Genomic DNA, 19386 nt, shown 5'->3' on the forward strand with positions numbered 1-19386 from the left:
CAACATTCCTCTGGCTAATCGGGGTCTTTTCTGGTTCCATACAAATTTTAGGATTATTTTTTCCATTTCTTTGAAAAAAGGTGATGGTATTTTGATAGGGATTGCATTAAATGTGTAGATTGCTCTAGGTAGCATAGACATTTTCACCATATTTGTTCTTCCAATCCATGAGCATGGAATGTTTTTCCATTTCTTTGTGTCTTCCTCAATTTCTTTCATGAGTATTCTATAGTTTTCTGAGTACAGATTCTTTGCCTCTTTGGTTAGATTTATTCCATAAGGTATCTTATGGTTTTGGGTGCAATTGTTAATGGGATCAACTCCTAAATTTCTCTTTCTTCTGTCTTGTTGTTGGTGTATAGGAATGCCACTGATTTCTGTGCATTGATTTTATATCCTGCCACTTGACTGAATTCCTATATGAGTTCTAGCAGTTTTGGGGTGGAGTCTTTTGGGTTTTCCACATAAAGTATCATATCATCTGCAAAGAGTGAGAGTTTGCCTTCTTCTTTGCCAATTCAGATGCCTTTTATTTCTTTTTGTTGTCTGATTGCTGAGGCTAGGACTTCTGGTACTGTGTTGAATAGCAGTGGTGAGAGTGGGCATCCCTGCCATGTTCCTGATCTTAGGGGGAAAGCTCTCAGTTTTTCCCCATTGAGAATGATATTCGCTGTGGGTTTTTCATAGATGGCTTTTATGATATGGAGGTATGTACCCTCTATCCCTATACTCTGAAGAGTTTTAATCAAGAAAGGATGCTGTACTTTGTCAAATGCTTTTTCTGCATCTATTGAGAGGATCATATGATTCTTGTTCTTTATTTTTTTTTATTAATGTATTGTATCACATTAATTGATTTGCGGATGTTCAACCAACCTTGCAGCCCAGGAATAAATCCCACTTGGTCGTGGTGAATAATCCTTTTAATGTACTGTTTAAAACCCATGTTTTTAACCATACTTCTACAAAGTTGAGTACATAATAGAATGAGTAGGCTGTGCTACACCCAAATAGTCTTCACAAAATATTACAGAAGGTTATTTGAGTCAGAAGGTTATTTATTACATTTATTGCATTTTTAAATTTCAAAATTTTAAATTCTACTTTTCTTTGAACTCTATTTATATTAAAGACTTCACTGGAGTTTGGCAAGCTCCCACCTTCATGTCTGCCTTATCTGTTCTTTTGGTCTTTTTGAAACTCTCACACTTAAAGCATGCTAAGTGACAGGTAAATAGGTAAGAAAAAGAAAAAGAAAGATGACAAATCAAACAGAATTTTAGATGGCATTTGCAACTCCTGCTTGAGATCCTCTCCTTAGCATACTTTTTTGAAAATATGATTATGATAGTGACAAGTCTTTTTTCTATGAATGTGAATCCAAGTTAATATATGTCACATTGCAAATCAAAAACAACAACAAAAAAGAAACACAAAGAAACCCACAAAAGACATTGAGTAAGGAGAATGGGAGTCAGATTGAGTAAGGAGAATGGGAGTCAGATTCTTAAAAAAGAAAATTATTCCTAGTCTGAGCTTGAGTTTACCTTCAGCAAACTTTTTATGTGTGATCATTAATGAGAAATCTGCAAAGCAGTAGAAGGCCAGGCTCAAGAACAAATGAAAAAACAAAGAAATGAATACTTAGAAACTTTATACAGAGATTTAAAAAAAGGACATATGAAATGGAGAATGGACAATATTGCTGATTAATCACTACAGCAGGCATAAAGCAACATGCAGAGATAAAAATGCTATAGGAGAGCCTGAGGAGAGCTCAAGTCTCTCCAGTTCTTGTTGTACAATGAATGCAGAATCATTCAGCAATTAAATGAGTTTTTGTCATTACCAAATGTTAAAATTCCCTCTCTCCCTATGCCTATGAAGAAAAATATCTTTCATTTTCTAGGATCTTTCAGTTTTCACAGCTAATGCTAAAAAATTGAAGTGATTTTCATGAAATCCTTAAAGTTTAGTTCAAAAAGGAGAATGCCATTACCGTGCACGCTCTTTGAGAAATATTCAAACTTCTCTTTAATCTAATAAAGATGTCTAAAAATAGAATATTACTGCTACTGTTACAAAATGACAGTGTGGAGAAGTAATATATAAATAGGCAAAGCAGCTTAGGTTTTCTTGGTAGTTGAATCCTGAGGTTGCTTCAGTCCAGGAAACTCTCTTTTGTATCTAATGTTATCTAGTATGGAAGATGGGTATCATTGGCATTGAGAGATGAACAGAGTTTTCAGATGTTCTTTATGTACAGAAGTGTTAGAAAGTGGGAAGACTAGGAGATGGGAATCCTGGTATCTACTTATGATTGTATCATCATATAAAACCCCTTTATGTTCTAGGTTGGTGGAATTGCATGTTGTGATATACAAAGGGATGAGCTTACTGAAAAAGCAAAACATTCCATTAGGAATCTCTGCACCGACCAGGACAACCAAGCACATCTTTTACTCCATAGCTCTTCTAACTTCAATGACTTGTGTCTACAGCCTGCAGCAGAACTTACAACAGGGTTCCTGTGAGTCACAGTTCCTACCCAGGGTACGAACCCTCATGTGCATTAACACTTGCCATGAGTAGTACAGTCTCACCCTACACCATCCATGCAGAGTTCATGGTGCTATTTATGCTCAGGAAAGAAAATTACACAATCTTATTCAACTGAATATTCACATTGACCTCTGTCCCCTCCATATATTCCACTGAAATGACTATAAGGAAATTTAAGTTAGAATTAATTCATGATTGTCCTGAGATGAAAGGAGAGAACAACTGAAGATCAGAGATTAACTACACTTACCATGGTGAGTACTGTGCAATGTGTAGAATTGATTCACTATGTTGTACACCAGAACCTAACCTAACATTGTAGATCTATACTTCAATTAAAAAAAAAAATTTCTTGAAGATGCAAAACCAAAGGGGTGATATTGAAAAATAAATTAGAGCAGAAACTAAATTTCAAAAGAATATTAGGAAAGTGTCTACAATAGAGGCAGCAGCTAGTGCCATAGCCATGGAAAAACTATAGAAAGAAAGAAGAAAGAAAGAAAGAAAGAAAGAAAGAAAGAAAGAAAGAAAGAAAGAAGAAAGAAAGAAAAAGGAAGAAAGAAAGAAAGAAAGAAGAAAGAAAGAAAGAAAGGAAGAAAGAAAGAAAGAAAGAAAAAAACTACAGATCAAGAGCTTGTAAGAAGGAAGATAAGAATTGGTAGGTGATTTATTAAGGAGTTATTTAAAGAAGTATTTTGAGCTTGGGCTATCACCCCCATCACTTGCCATCATCTCCTCAATGCATTCTGATAGTTTCTAAGATAAAATGGTAACAATGATCTCTAAAAATGTCGGCTGATCTGTGTAAGGAAGAGCTAGGGACCTGAGTTTAGATATAGGCACTCCAAAGTAAAGCCCTTTTTGTTGGTGTTTGGTGGGGATTGGAGTTTGGTGGGGTACCTGTCTTGCCAAATGACAGGTATCATTCATGTACATGGAGACTATAGTCAACCTTCCCATTCAGGTGAGAAAGTTAGTAGGAAAATTAGACTGTACATATTCGGAACATCCATGTTGTATACCACATTAACAACTCAGCCCTTTATCCATGAATAAGAATAGACAACAATCATTCATTTTCAAGGACATTAAAGACAGAAAAGAAAAAGACAACTGACCTTGGATAAAACAGACAATTGAGAGATCAGAAGAGAAATTTAAAAAAAGATCTTGTTAATATGCTATGAGAGATTTGGAAAGATAATGATCTATAAAACAAGAATTAGTGTACATATATTTCAGTAATTTATGAACACAGTGTTTGACCATGTACCCTCATGGTGGTGGAGATGGTGTGAAAAAGGGCAAGCAAATACAGAATTACTATTATTAGGTTTATTTTTTAAAGTAGGGTGGGTGAAGCAATTCTGCAACTATTTTAGTTATATTATAGGTTCAAGCAAATAACTAAATATGTTGATGTTTTGAGGAGTCAGGAAGAAAGGTCACATATGTTTGGAAAGGGAGAAGGCAAGGAAGATCCTTAAGGAGATAAATTAGAATTGGGATGTTGATGCAAACTCATGAATTCTAAAATATGTATATGTATGTGTACATGTGCATGTACATATATGTGCATGCATGTGTGTGTGTGTTCCAGCTTTATCTGCTGAAAGATCCTAGAAACAGAGACATTCCAAAAGTAACAGTTACCTCTAGTACTCAGATCTTGCTCTGTATATACCATTCCCCACTAAAAGTACTGGGACTCCTCAGAGAAGTAGTTGATTCCAGAGCCAGGGAAAGGAAAGTACAAAATGAATAGAATGTCTTGTTAAGCCAGAAGCAAGAAAATATTTTTTTTAAATGCTGGAGGCATGTTAAAAGGACATGCCTCCTCCAAGAGCCAACACACATAAAGGTGCTCCAACTGATGAAATGTGGAACAATTTGGTCATTAAAGTAATGAAGACAGTAATGAATTCTAGATTCAAAAAACAGAATTCTATGTATCCTTTTTAAATAGATAAATAAAAACATGCAGAAGGAAAGAGAACTCCTATTTATAGTAGAATGACTTCCAACCAGTAAATGTAAAGAAAGTACTAGAGTTAAGAAAATTATTGTCTGGGACCAAAATGGTAAAGATTGATTCAGACAATAATCATGAATGGATGCTATATCTATATCTGAGAAGGGAATATTTTTCAGAGGAAGGAGATTTACATGGTCTTAAGTCATATTCCTACAGATTGCTTATTAGTTGCTAGAGAGAAACAGTAACTATACAGTGAAGAAATAAGACAACATCTTCACTGGATCATCAAAAGTAACATCCCAATTGAAGGGCAAATGGACATTGAATGCTATATTAGTTGGCTAGACAAAGTAACATAAGCTAGGAGGCTTAAACAACAGAAATGTATTGTCTCACAGTTCTGGAGACTAAAAGTCCAAAATCAAGGTGTTGGCAAAGTTGGTTTCTTTTGAGGGCTGTAGGGGAAGAATCTGTCGCAGGCCTTTCTCCTTGGTTTATCCATCCATACACACATACATACATGGAGAGACTATGTGCTCATACATGGAAATGACTAAGTCAATGGGGCAAATTGTTAGCAATTGGTGAATTTGGGTAAAGGACATGTAGGTGTTTATTATACTGCTTTTGTTAATTTCTGTAAGTTTGAAGATACTTCTAAAGAGAAAGTTAAGAAAGATACAAATTGCTGCAATTAAAAAAAATCAGCAGGAAATCTATAAGAAAAGATCTAGGAAATCTCAGAGTTTAGCGCAAAATGAACAAGAGATATGGGTCAATACACAAAAGATGAGAAAAGAGGTTAAGTCTAATCCATACTATCAGAGTTGTGAGAGAGAGAGAGAAAGAGAGAAGAGAATATTCAAAGAAATTATAGGAAGATGTGTTCCCAGGGATAAAGACCCATATTCATGTTGAAAGGACTCACTGAGCATCAAGAAGAATGAATAATAATTTAAAAAGGATCCACACTCAGTTCCACTCTTGTGAAATTTCAGTACCCTAAGAATAAAGTGAACATCTAAAAGAACTTGAGAGCAAAAGGCAGGTTCTTTACATAATAACAAGACTCCAAGCAGCATCAAATTTGTCATCAGTGTCACCAGATTCTAAAGAAAATGGAACAGTACCTTCAAAGTGAGATCTGCTGGTGAGAACCAGCAATGCTGGAATACTAGAAGAACAGTAATGATGCCAAACAAGTCCCAAGGGAAAATTAATACTATATTTGACCCTAACCAAATCACCAATTAAGAGTGAGGGCAGAGTGAAAACAGTTGTAAATTTGTAATAATTCATAAATTTGTTACTGACACAACCACTTTAAGAAAAGTACCAGAAAAATGAAAAAATGTATACATGAAAAAGAAAGACAAGGGATCCAAATTAGTGGACATAATCCAGAAGTATAACAAAAGGGAATCTGGAATGATGGATACTATGCAGAAAGTCTGGAAATTGTTGGTTCAAATTCAAATGGAAAAGTTTTCAAGATGTCTTCAAGAAGAGAATTAATTATATTTGACAAAAATTGTATGATTAAAACACTGGGTGGTCCTGATGATAAAGAGAAGTCATGTGAAACCAATAATATGATAGTAACAACAACAATATCATGAATGCAACTCCTTGAATCTCTTTCTTGAAAGAAGGTCTCTTCCCTTACCCTTTCCCTTCCCTTTCTCTTCCCTGTCCTTGCTTCTTCTCTCTCTCCCACCCTCCCTCCCTCCTTCCTTCTTATTATAATGTTATGGAGTGAGGAGAAAGAAGAATTTTCTTTTCAATTATCTTTTGAGAAAGTTACATTTTCATCTTAAATTAGACTTTAGGGGAGACGGGGTGGCTCAGTTGTTAAGCGTCTGCCTTCAGCTCAGGTCACGATCCCAGGGTCCTGGGATCAAGCCCCGCATCGGGACTTGCTGCTCAACAGAGCAGCCTGCTTCTCCCTCTCCCACTCCCCCTGCTTGTGTTCCCTCTCTCGTTGTGTCTCTCTCTGTCAAATAAATAAATAAAATCTTTAAAAAAAGTTAAACTTTACACTGTTGTCACATCTAACACTTTTCATCATGCCTTTAGGAACCCCTTTCCATTTTGAACAAACTACCCCTTGATCTCAATTACTCCCTGAAATACTTCAGAAAGCACTCTAGTATCTCTTTACCTTTATATTCCTTCTCTATCCATGGAAAGGACCACTTGACCACTGGCTCTAGACTCTGTGGCCAATTTGTCCTTTTTTCTTCAATATTCAAATGTTTCAGCATTAAGTCAACCCCACTCTGACTTTGTGTCTTAATTTTTATAGTTGAGCATTAAGCAACTTTCCACTTTTGTCCTCTAATTCCAGTAGCTTGGACCCTGTTCCTTTTGCTGGAACTCCTGTGTCAAATACCTGCTAACATGCTGGTCATTTAGAACAGGTCCTGCCCCATCAGGCATCAGATCGGCCTGGTGGACTGCTACTTGGATCTCCACATGTGGCTGGCTCCCACATTCACCTTTTGGGTTTAATCTTGACAACACTTTTTTACTTTCTTAAACCATGCTGATGTCACCTGCCCAACCTAGATTTCCGTCTGTTGGCTGTCATCACATTCTCTGGAATCCATCTACCTAAAATTCTGAACCTTTCAGAAAGTGGGTTTGGCCGCCAAATGGGTATTTCTAGCTCCAGACCTGAACTTTTCTGTTTTTTCCAACCTGCTGAAAGAATACATTCATGCTCTCTACCCCTTTCCCCTTTCCTATAACTGAAACCTGGTTTTCTCATGGTGATGCCATTGCTTTGTCCCACTTCAGTTGTAACTTCTACCCTGACTCAGTGAACAAGGAGTATAGAGTAAAACCTTTGTCTGTACTGATGCATTCAGATCAGACTGTGTTCTTCACCATTATTATTTCCACCTACACTTGGAAATGCTAAGTCCTTGTTCTGGCCCTTGTTACCTCAAGCCTGACCTATTGCAATACACCCCAACTGTTTTCTCCATATTTTATTTTTTTCTCTGCACACCAATCCATCCTGCCACTTTGTCAAAGTTACTTTTCTTAAAGAGGAAAATGTTTCTGCTGAAAACTCTGTCTCATTCCAAGTCCACAAGGATTTTTCGAACTCTTGGAAGGAATCCTGAATAATCATTAATAATTCTTTGTCCTGGAGTCAAGGCCCTCTATTGGTTTTGAGATACCCATTGATGCTGACTTAGACCCTCCATCTCGAAAATGTATATTAAAATGCCACTCTATGTAGGCAAGCCATTGAGAGACATGGCATGTAAAAGTTGTTTGGAGACTATTGATCTTCAAATATCACAGAAATATTTTGTACTACCAACAATAAACATAGCCTTGTTCCCAAGGAGACACAGTTGAGAAATGACCTTCATTGAAATATGTGGAAGAAACAGATCTTGTTGTTCTTTGATCACAGAGCTCACCTCTCATGTTTGTGTCCAGCACATCTCACTGTAGCATCCTGTGAGTGCTACATGCCCTGATCACAAAAAAGATACAAAATTCAGTTAAAAGGGGATTGTAGTAAGAGTATTGAGAACTTCTAAGTAATAAATGCAGTTTAGCCATTATGTAATGAAAAAATAAATCAAATATGAACAGTTAGTAGCATTGGTAGGAACTTTCTCTTATACCACATATTTTATTCTTTTTTTTTTTTTTTTTTAAGATTTTTTATTTATTTGACACAGAGAGGCACAGCAAGAGAGCAGGAACACAAGCAGGAGGAGTGGGAGGGGGAGAAGCAGGCTCTTTGTTGAGCAGGGAGCCGATGCAGGGCTCAATCCCAGGACCCTGGGATCACGACCTGAGCCGAAAGCAGTCGCTTAACCAACTGAGCCACCCAGGCACCCCAACCACATATTTTATTCTTAATAAATCTGAATCAGATGTACATATATTTGCCACATTGTCATGTAAATGTGAACCTGACTTTTCTAACCAACTCTGTCCCTGCTATATTTGGTATCAGTTACTATGGTCCCTGAGTAGTATGGTATTATTGTATTAAAGTTGTTTTGGCTGAGGAAAATTTCCATGTACCAGTCATAAATACCATCATAATCAAGACATAGAACATTTCCATCATATTCCCACCTCCAGCCCCAGGCACCCACTAACCTTGTTTAGATTTATTTTTTAAGAATTTCATATAAATGGAGTAATACAGAATTTTAATTTTGCTCTCTGGTTTCTAGAAATCAATTTTTAAATGCTCTAATTTCTTACATGTGTGTGCATGTGTGTGTACACACACATATAACAAAATGTTAATGGTTGTTATCTCTCAGTGATGGTAGTATAGTAGCAGACATCTGTGACTCATTTTCCATTCCCATTCCTTCTCCTTCAATCATGAGTGCCAGTTCTCATTATAGTGTCAAGCTCTCCACTACTGCAGCCCTTGTGCTCTGGGAGAGGGCTTCACCCCTGTTCCTTGAGTTACTCAGTGATGAACCTGTGAGGGATTCAAAGCCAGGCCATTTGGAGCCAAATCAAATATGAAGCTTTGGTTTTAGCCTTCAGGGTTGCAAAGTCTTTCTTTTCCCATAGATTTGGAACATTAGAGTAGTTGGAGTGTAGCCATGCTGCAGCCTTCAAGAGGTAGCCCACCTGAGAATGGAGTCAGCCTCATGCATAGCAAAGCCAGAGATGGTGAGACAGCAATCTAACCCTCATAACATCCTTTGACCTTAAGTAAACTAGCACCTAAAGCTCGTTCAATCCCTGCTGTTTTCAGTTCTAGGAGCCAATAGATCCCCTCTTTGCTTAAGCAAATATAATTGGGTGTTCCTGTAACATATAGTAGAAAGATTCCTAACAGTTATAAATTATGGATGATTTTTTTCTTAGTATCTTCCTGTATTTTCCATTTTTCTGCGATAGACATAATAGTTATAAATAGAATCCCCCCACCACTACCCATAAAGGTTACAAAATTGTTTTTAATTCTCCAAAATAGTATTACCAAATTCTTTCCCTTATTTTTTTTTGTTGTTGAAAAGTTTAGTTTGTCTTTTAATGTTACATCTGAATCTTATTTTAAGGAATATATTCCGTTAAAGAAATACTTATTCCTAAATCCTGTTCAAGCTATTTTGGTAACTGACAATACCCAGAATGATTTCAGGATAATCTTACTTTCTCTGAAGCTAACTTATATTTAAGAAAACCTCAGTTTTCCTTAGCTATATCAGTGTATGGTGGGCTACATTTATCATTCTATGTAGATTTCCATCCCAGACTAAGGGAACTATGACACATATTTTTCTTTTGAAATAACTCTTTATAAGTAGTTGGTGTGCATATTATTAATATGAGGCACTAGATTTAACATAAACTCTCACAGAATAGTTTTGATTATTGAATATTTGCTGAGAAACAGTCTGAGCTCCTGATCTTCTCAGGTTAAAATTTGCTGAAATTAGAGAAGTTGAAACATGGGGGTAAGATGGAGGAGAGGGATAGGTATCATCTTTAAATAAAAGGAGCCAGAGCTCTGCATGGAAATCTGGAAAGAATAAATTATGTACTGTCTTAGTACTTTCAGGCTGCTATAATAAACTGCCATAGACTGGGTGGCTTAAAAAAACAGAATTTACTTCTCATAGTTCTGGAAGTTGGGAAATCCAAGATCAAGGCGCTAGCAGATCTGGTGATGATCTGCTTCCTAGTTTGTAGACAGCTGTCTTGTCTTTGTGTTCTCACATGATGGAAGGGGCCAGAGAGCTCTCTGGGGTCTCTTTTATAAGGGTACTAATTCCATTCATGTGGACTCCAGCCTCATGATCTAAGCACATCCCAAGGCCCTGCCTCCAAATACCAGCACATTGGGGATTAGATTTCAACATATGAATTTGGGGGTGGAACACACACATTCAGTGTATAGTATGTCATGTTTCAGGAATTTGTTTTAGGCACTAAATATATATAGATGAAAAATGTCTTCCCATACTCAAGGACCTTAGCTATTTAGTGAATAGTGACAAATTTGTGTGATTCTACTTAGCTCACTCATGTGGGAGAACAGTGAAGGTTTTTGGTGAAAAACAATAAAAACTGCCTCTGAATGGCAAAATGATAACTTTTGGAAGGATCTGGCATGGTTCACTATATAAAACAGCAGCTAAAGAACAAGGCTGGAAAGGACAGGAAGCAGGGAAGCTTTGGGCATCCCATTGCAGGGACTAATCTGTAATTTCAACAAATCAGCTCCATAATTTTTCCCTCTCTTTGTCTCTCTCCTAAAAATGTAGAGTCCTAGGGGTGCCTGGGTGGCTCAGTTGGTTAAGCGACTGCCTTCGGCTCAGGTCATGATCCTGGAGTCCTGGGATCGAGTCCCGCATCGGGCTCCCTGCTCAGTGGGGGGTCTGCTTCTCCCTCTAACCCTCTTCCCTCTCGTGCTCTCTGTCTCTCATTCTCTCTCTCTCAAATAAATAAATAAAATCTTTAAAAAAAATGTAGAGTCCTAGAAAATAAATAGGCTAAGAAGGGCAAAGCATCTTGTCTTGATAAATTTATCAATTCTTCTTTTACCAGAATAATGGTAATAATAGACACTAGGCAGCAAAACCCATAATATTTACTACCTTCAGTTAGGATTTAGCAGTGGGCATAAAACTTGGCTATTCAAAGCCCCCACTCATGAGATGGATAGTTCATGTTTTAGGGTAACTCCTTATGGATACCTCCCATCTTTTTTTTTTTTTTTTTCTGATTGAATAAAGGACATTTTATTGAGTTGGATACCTCCCATCTTGTGAAATAATTCTGTAAAGTACTCAGCACAATGCTGGTCCTATATTAAGCTGTCAATAAATGATGGCTTTTGTCATCCCAAAATTATGCCACTTATATTTCCTCAAAAAATTTCATTATGTTGTCCTGGGTAAAGCTCATATTCGGTCACTCCTTTAGAATATCTGAGGATAGTGCCATGACAATCACTTTACTAGTACATTTTGGAATCAGTCTGGACAAGGAGGAAAATTGACTTTTGACCTGGAATGGGACCTGAACAAGAAGTAGAGCAAAAGCTGAAGAACTAACCTGGCTGGTCTTTAAGGTTTGGGCCTAGATGTGTATCCTGGTGGGCCAGGTGTTGGATTCAGGGTTTAAGGATGCATACCTGTCCTCATCTACCATTTATGGCAAATGACCTTTTGGTTCTGATATTTAACTCTGTTGTAATAGAGTTAGACATCTGTGCAGTTGCCATGGCCTCATCTTCCTGCCCCTTGACTTTGGGTCATGTGACTTGCTCTGACCAATGTAATGTTCGATGTTAATGAGTAGAGGCTTGAAATATGCTTGTACTTTAAGGCTTCTTATTCTTCTGCCATTCTCATGAGAATAGAATGAAACACATGGCCCCAGATGAAACACATGGAAGAGAACCACCCAAGCTGAATCTCGGATGCATTACTGAGAAACAGATGCTTATTGTAATGTGTCACAAAATTTTAGGGTAGCTGGTGAGCAGAATTATTGTGGCAATAACTGACTGATATGTTATTTAAAAAATTCTTTATATATGGTTGGGAGAGGAACGATTAATGGATGTGCATTGATCTCTAGCATAGATCACTAGGAACCCCAAAACTAGCAATAAATTGAATTTGATGGATGTATTTTCAGATATGATTGTTATAAAACCTCTGCACTTCACTGAAATGATGTTCCATCATTTTACAATGTAGAATTTCCAAAAAATATTTATGACAATATTGTTAAAAGAGGTTCTCTTTTCAAAATAATATGGCTCCATCAATTAGTGAAAAAATATGAAAATTTTAAGTTGAACTTAATTAGCATTCTTTTAAGTATCCATGAAAATTGGAAAAGGATAATGACATTTGAAAGCTATTTTCAATTTTAAGAAGTTAATTGTTTCCTGTCTGAACAGAGTAAGTGACAAAGCAGTCCTAAAAGATCTGCTCAACAGAGTGTGTAGAAGGCAAGTTCTATTTTTAATGCTTTTTAAACAGAAGAAATGGATTAACATTTAAGTGAATAACATTAAACAATAAAAAACAAATTTTTTACTCAAAATTATTATAAGATTGTCATAATATGCCTTCATTTTATCCTAGTGATGTATTTCTTTTATTCTTTTGTAAAGATGTCATGCAAACTTTGGAAATTAAAAGTTATTTTCAAGGAGTGTTTTTTTTCTCTAGACTTTTATATAGGTGACTTGTAAAAGATCATGGTGTTAGTCAGAGTGTTCCCAGAAACAGAGTTTTCAAAAGATCAAAATATATTCAACTAATCCATAGGACAAAGGTGAAGCCTTTGGGTCAAAAGCTATTTCTGCCACAGATGAAGTGACAAAAATTTAAATTTATTAAATAACCCAATAAATATTAAAGACCCATCTATTAGGAAGAATATAAAAGTAAACTTGAGTGTGAAGTTACTACTTGTTTCAGTTGCCTATTTCTGTAAGCAAGCTACCCAAAATTAGCGTCATGCAACAAGGATCATGTATTGTTAGTATCTCTCACAGATCTGAGGATAGACTGGACTCAGCTCGGCATTTTTCACTGAGGATGTCTCCTGCAGTATAGGCAGATAGTTACTGGGCTAGAGATATCTTGATGGCTTCTCAGCTCACATGTCTGGCACATGGGCTGGGTACACTCTAAAAGCACACATATAGGGGTGGGTTTCAACTGCTATTTGCTCCCTGCCTGTCCAGTAACATTATAACCAATATTGGTAAATGCTTGCTTTGCAAACCTCCCTAGTGGCCATCCTATTTTAAGTCAATAAGAATATACATATATAGGAGGCTGGGAAGGTGGTGGAGTAGGAGGAACCTAAGTTTGTCTTGTCCCACAGATACAACCAGATAACACTCACATCAGGTTAGAAAACTACCCAAAGACTGGCAGAGGAGAGGCCACCTTCAAGAAGGTAGGAAAGGTGGAGAGGCGATTTGAAACCTAAACAGACCATGGCTGCTTGTGCGGGGAGGGAGCCAGGGGTGCTGAGAAGGGTGAGAAACAGACTGTCACACAGGGGAGGCTGCAAGGGAAGACAAACCCCATAACATTTGGCTTTGAAAGTGAGAGGGGACAGATTTCACAAGTTCTTTTGTTTGTTTGTTTGTTTTAGATTTTATTTATTCATTTGAGAGAGAGACAGAGAGACAGAGACAGAGATGGAGAGAGCACAACAACCAGTGGACTTAAAGCCTGGCCTGGTTAGTGCTTGGATCCAAACATCAGTAAGCTCAGCTCTAGGAGAGCCCTGAGGGTGTTAGGAAGTTGAGTCCCCACCCTTAAAGAGATAGCATGCCAAGCAACCTTAGCAGATAGCATAGAACGAGCAGTTTGAAAAAACCACCAGGGAAAGACTGGAGGGAGAGTGATTTACTCATCACAGGTCCTAGAGATACAAGGATCTCAGAGAGACTCCTCCAGCAACAAAGGAACTGATAGGCACTATTTCCCTCCCCCAGCCCCTAGCATAAACACATGGCCATCTGCAGGAACCAGCTCAGTGCCCACATTCCCTACTTAACTTGTTTGCACCAAGTCTGGCCCCCATCACTTCAGCAGATCCATCCTTCCCAGTCACACTTGCCTCAGTCCTGGCACTGTCAGTTCATGCCCCTAGAAGATCAGTGCAAATATTCCCAGCAACACAACCCCTGCCTTTTGTGGGATCCTCTGTCCTGTCAGTGGCAGTCCATTCACTCTTTGCAGATCTGCTAAGTCAGCCCAGCCCTGAAGCAGAGGTTCCAGGTCTCATTTAGCAAGCAGATGGGCATATACCTTGTTAATACCCGCTCCACATTAGCTGTGGACAAAACACTGCCCACTACAGGCAAGAAAGCCACTGCAGCCAAACGGACTGAAGGAAAAAGTGGCCATAACAAAACAGGGCACACACAACACACACAGGAGTCACTCCCTGAAATGCCAGGTCCTAGGGAACAGGAGACATGGCACTGCAGGGCATTACAGGACCTCTTCATCATAAGGCCACTACTTGCAAGAGCAAGGGATGTAGCTGACATTCCTAGTACAGGGAAACAGACACAGGTAGTTAGAAAAAATTAGACAGAAAAATATGTCCCAAATGAAAGAACAGGACAAAATCACAGCAAGAGAGCTAAGTGAAATGGAGATACATAATATGCCTGATGGAGAACTTAAAGTAATAGTCAAAAAGATACTGGACTTGAGAAAAGAGTGGAGGACCTCAGTGAGACCCTCAATAGATAAAAAACATGAAAAAGAACCAATCAAAGATGAAGAAATTAGTAATGGATATTAAAAATAAACTAGGTGGGGGGCACCTGGGTGGCTCAGTCGGTTAAGCGGCTGCTTTCGGCTCAGGTCATGATCCCAGGGTGCTGGGATCGAGCCCCACGTCGGGCTCCCTGCTCAGTGGAGAGTCTGCTTCTCCCTCTCCCTCTGCCTGCCTCTCTGCCTACTTGTGCTCTCTCTCTATCTCTCTGTCAAATAAATAAATAAAATCTTAAAAAAATAAATAAATAAACTAGGTGGAATAAATAGTAGACAAGAGAAAGCAGAACAGATCAGGGACCTAGAGAACAGAGTAAATGGAAAGCAATGAAGTGGGACAACAGAGAGGAAAAAATAACCAAAAAATGAAAACAGACTAAGGGAATTCAGCATAATAACATTCACATTATAAGGATCAGAAAAATTATTTGAAGAAATAATAGCTGAAAAATTCCCTGAATCTGGGGTGGGGACAAATATCCAGATCCAGGAGGCACAGAGAAAACCAACAAAATCAACCCAAGGAGGTCCACACCAAGACACATAGTAATTAAAATGGCAAAAGGAGAATTTTAAAAGCAGCAAGAGAAAAGAAAACAGTTACATACAAGAAAATCCCATAAGGCTATCAGCTGATTTTTCAGCAGAAATTTTGCAGGCCAGATGGGAGTGCCATGATATATTAAATGTGCTCAACAAAAAAATCTGCAAACAAGAATACTCTATACATCAGGGCTATCATTCATAATAAAAGGGAGATAAAGAGTTTCACAAACAAAAAAGAAATTAGAGGAATTCATCACTACCAAACAAGCCCTACAAAAAATGGTACAAGGGACTCTGAGTGAAAAGGAAAGACCATAAGAAGGAGTAAGAAAAGTAGAAAGCAAAAAGCAGTAAAATTAAGTATAACTACAAAAATCGGTCAAGTGATTCACAAAATAAAAGGATGTAAAGTATGACACTGTATGCATAAAACTTGAGAAGGAGAGGAGAAAAAATGGGTTCAAACATAAGCAACCATCAACTTAGTATGGACTGCTCTATGCAGAAGATGTTATATACAAATCTAATAATAACCACAAATAAAAAACTGGTAATAGATATGCAAAAACAGAGTAAGGAATCTATATATATCACTAAGTCAGAAAACTGTGAGAGAGCAAGAGAAGAATGGAACAGAGAACTACACAATCATAGAACAAGTAACAAAATGACAGTAAGTATATACCTATCAATAATTACTTTGAATGTAAATAAACTAAATCTCCAATCAAAAGACATAGGGCAATGGCATGGATAACAAAGAAAAACCTCCTATATGCTGCCTACAAGAGTCTCATTTCAGAACACATGCAGATTGACAGTGAGGAGAAGGAAAAGCATTTATCATGCAAATGGAAATGAAATAAAAGCCAGGGTAGCAAACTTATATCAGGCAAAATAGACTTTATTTTTTAAATCTAAATTCAATTAGCCAGTGTATAGTACATCATTAGTTTCAGATGTAGTGTTCAATAATTCATCAGTTCCATATAACACCCAGTGCTCATCACATTACATGCCCTACTTAATGTCTATCACCCTATCATCCCATCCCCTCACCCACCTCCCTTCCAGCAACCCTCAGTTTTTTTCCTATAGTTATGAGTCTTTCATGGTTTTTCTCCCTCTCTGATGACTTCCCCTTCAGCTTTCCCTCCCTTCCCTCTGTGCTGTTTCTTTTATTCCACATATGAGTGAAACCATATATTAATTGTCATTCCCTGATTGACTTATTATGCTCAGCATAGTAAGTCAGTTCCATCCACGTCGATGTAAATGGTAATTATTCTTCCTTTCTGATGGTTGAGTAATATTCCATTGCATATATATACCACATCTTCTTTATCCATTCATCTGTCAATGGACATCATGACTCTTTCCACAGGTTAGCTATTGTGGACATTGCTGCTATAAACAATGGGGTGCAGATACCCCTTTGGATCAATACATTTGTATCTTTGGGGTAAATACCTAGTAGTGCAATTGCTGGGTTGCAGGATAGCTCTATTTTCATCTATTTGAGGAGCCTCCATCCTATTTTCCAGAGCGGCTGTACAAGCTTGCATTCCCACCAACAGTGTAAGAGGGTTCCCCTTTTTTCACATCCTCGCCAACATTTGTTGTTCCCTGTTTTGTTAATTTTAGCCATTCTTACTGGTGTGCGGTGGTATCTCATTGTGGTTTTAATTTGTATTTACCTCATGCCAAGTGATGTGGAGCATTTTTTCATGTGTCTGTTGACCATTTGTATGTCTTCTTTGGAGAAATGTCTGTTCATGTCTTCTGCCCATTTCTTGACCAGATTTTTTTATTTTGGGGTGTTGAGTTTGATAACTTGGATCTTGGATACTCGTCCTTTATCTAATAAGACATTTGTGAATATCTTCTCCCATTCTGTAGGTTGCCTTTTAGTTTTGTTGACTGTTTCTTTTGCTGTGCAGAAGCTTTTTATCTTGGTGAAGTCCCAATAGTTCATTTTTGCTTTTGTCTCTCTTGCCTTTGGAGACGTGTCTACCAAGAAGTTGTTGCGGCCAAAGTTGAAGAGGTTGCTTTCCGTGTTCTCCTCTAGGATTTTGATGGATTCCTATCTCACATTTAGGTCTTTCATCCATTTTATTTTTGTGTATGGTGTGAGAAAGTGGTCCAGTTTCATTCTTCTACATGTGGCCGTCCAGTTTTCCCAACACCATTTGTTGAAAAGAATGTCTTTTTTCCATTGGATATTCTTTCCTGCTTTGTCAAAGATTAGTTGACCATAGGGTTGAGGGTCCATTTCTGGGTTCTCTATTCTGTTCCATTGAGCTATGTGTCTGTTTTTGTGCCAGTACCATACTGTCTTGATGATTACAGCTTTGTAATACAGCTTGAAGTCCAGCATTGTGATGCCACCAGCTTTGGTTTTCTTTTTCAACATTCCTTTGGCAATTCAGGGTCTTTTCTGGTTCCATACGAGTTTTAAGATTATTTGTTCCAGCTCTGAAAAATGTGGATGGTATTTGGACAGGGATTGCATTGACTGTGTAGATTGCTCTGAGTAGCATAGACATTTTAACAATGTTTATTCTTCCAATCCATGAGCATGGAATGTTTTTCCATCTCTTTGTGTCTTCTTCAATATCTTTCATAAGTGTTCTGTAGTTTTTAGAGTACAGATCCTTTGCCTCTTGGGTTTGGCTTATTCCTAGGTATCTTATGGTTTTGGGTTCAATTGTAAATGGGATCAATTCCTTAATTTTTCTTTTTCTGTCTTGTTATTAGTATATAAACATGCAACTGATTTCTGTGTATTGATTTTATATCCTGCTACTTTGCTGAATTCCTGTATGAGTTCTAGCAATTTTGGGGTGGAGTTTTTTTGGGTTTTCCACATAAAGTGTCATGTCATCTGTGAAAAGTGAGAACTTGACTTCTTCTTTGCCAATTTGAACGCCTTTTATTTCCTTTTGTTGTCTGATTGCTGAAGCTAGGACTTCCAGTATTAATGTTGAACAACAGTGGTGAGAGTGGGCATCCCTGTCATGTTCCTGACCTTAAGCTCTCATATAATTGTTAGGTATTCTTGTTGGATAGACCCTTTAAGTATGATATAGTGTCCTTCCTCATCTTTTATTACCATCTTTGGCTTAAAATCTAATTTGTCTGATATAAGGATTCCTACCTCAGCTTTCTTTTGATGTCCATTAGCATGATAAATGGTTCTCCACCCCCTCACTTTCAATCTGGAGGTGTCTTTAGGTCTAAAATGAGTCTCTTGTAGACAGCGTATGGATGGTTCTTGCTTTTTTTTATCCAATCTGATACCCTGTGTCTTTTGATTGGAGCATTTAGCCTATTTACATTCAGAGTAACTATTGACAGATATGAATTTAGTGCCATTGTATAATCTGTAAAGTCCATGTTTCTGTAGTCCATGTTTCTGCTGTCTCTGTTTCTTTCTGGTCTATGTTACGTTTGGGCTCTCTCTTCACTTACAGGATCCCCTTTAATATTTCTTGCAGAGCTGGGTAAGTGATCACAAATTCTTTTAGTTTCTGTTTGTCCTGGAAGCTCTTTATCTCTCCTTCCATTCTGAATGACAGCCTTGATGGATAAAATATTTTTGGCTGCATGTTTTTCTCATTTAGTACCCTGAATATATCATGCCAGCCCTTTCTGGTCTGCCAGGTCTCTGCAGATAGGTCTGCTGCCAGTGTAATGTTTTGATTATTGTAGGTTGATCTTGCCTCAAGGTGCTTTCAGAATTTTCTCTTTATCTATGAAATTTGCAAGCTTCAGCATTATATGTCAGGGTGTTGATATATTTTTATTGATTTTAGGGGGCATTCTCTCTACTTCTTGGACTTGAATGCCTGTTTCCTTCCCCAGATTAGGGAAGTTCTCTGCTATGATTTGCTCAAATATACCTTCTGTCCCTCTCTTTCTTCTTCCTCTGGGACTCCAATAATTCTAATATTGTTTCACTTTATGGTATCGCTGATTTCTCAAAGCCTCCCCTCATGGTCCATTAGTGGTTTTCCTCTCTTTTCCTCA

At 37.7% G+C, this 19386-nt stretch overlaps 1 protein-coding gene across 1 annotated transcript in view; it reads right to left on the bottom strand.

Moving 5' to 3' along the window:
• The window catches only part of CPA6 (carboxypeptidase A6), a 524483-nt gene that overhangs the window by 438634 nt on the left and 66463 nt on the right, over nt 1-19386 (bottom strand). Inside the window, exon 3 of the mRNA XM_032421607.1 lies at nt 7978-8033. The gene's annotated coding sequence lies outside the window, so the exon portion shown is untranslated. The remainder of the gene's footprint in view (nt 1-7977; nt 8034-19386) is intronic.

Source organism: Phoca vitulina, unplaced genomic scaffold, assembly GCF_004348235.1.
Source record: "Phoca vitulina isolate PV1807 unplaced genomic scaffold, GSC_HSeal_1.0 scaffold25, whole genome shotgun sequence".
Taxonomy (NCBI): Eukaryota; Metazoa; Chordata; class Mammalia; order Carnivora; family Phocidae; genus Phoca; species Phoca vitulina.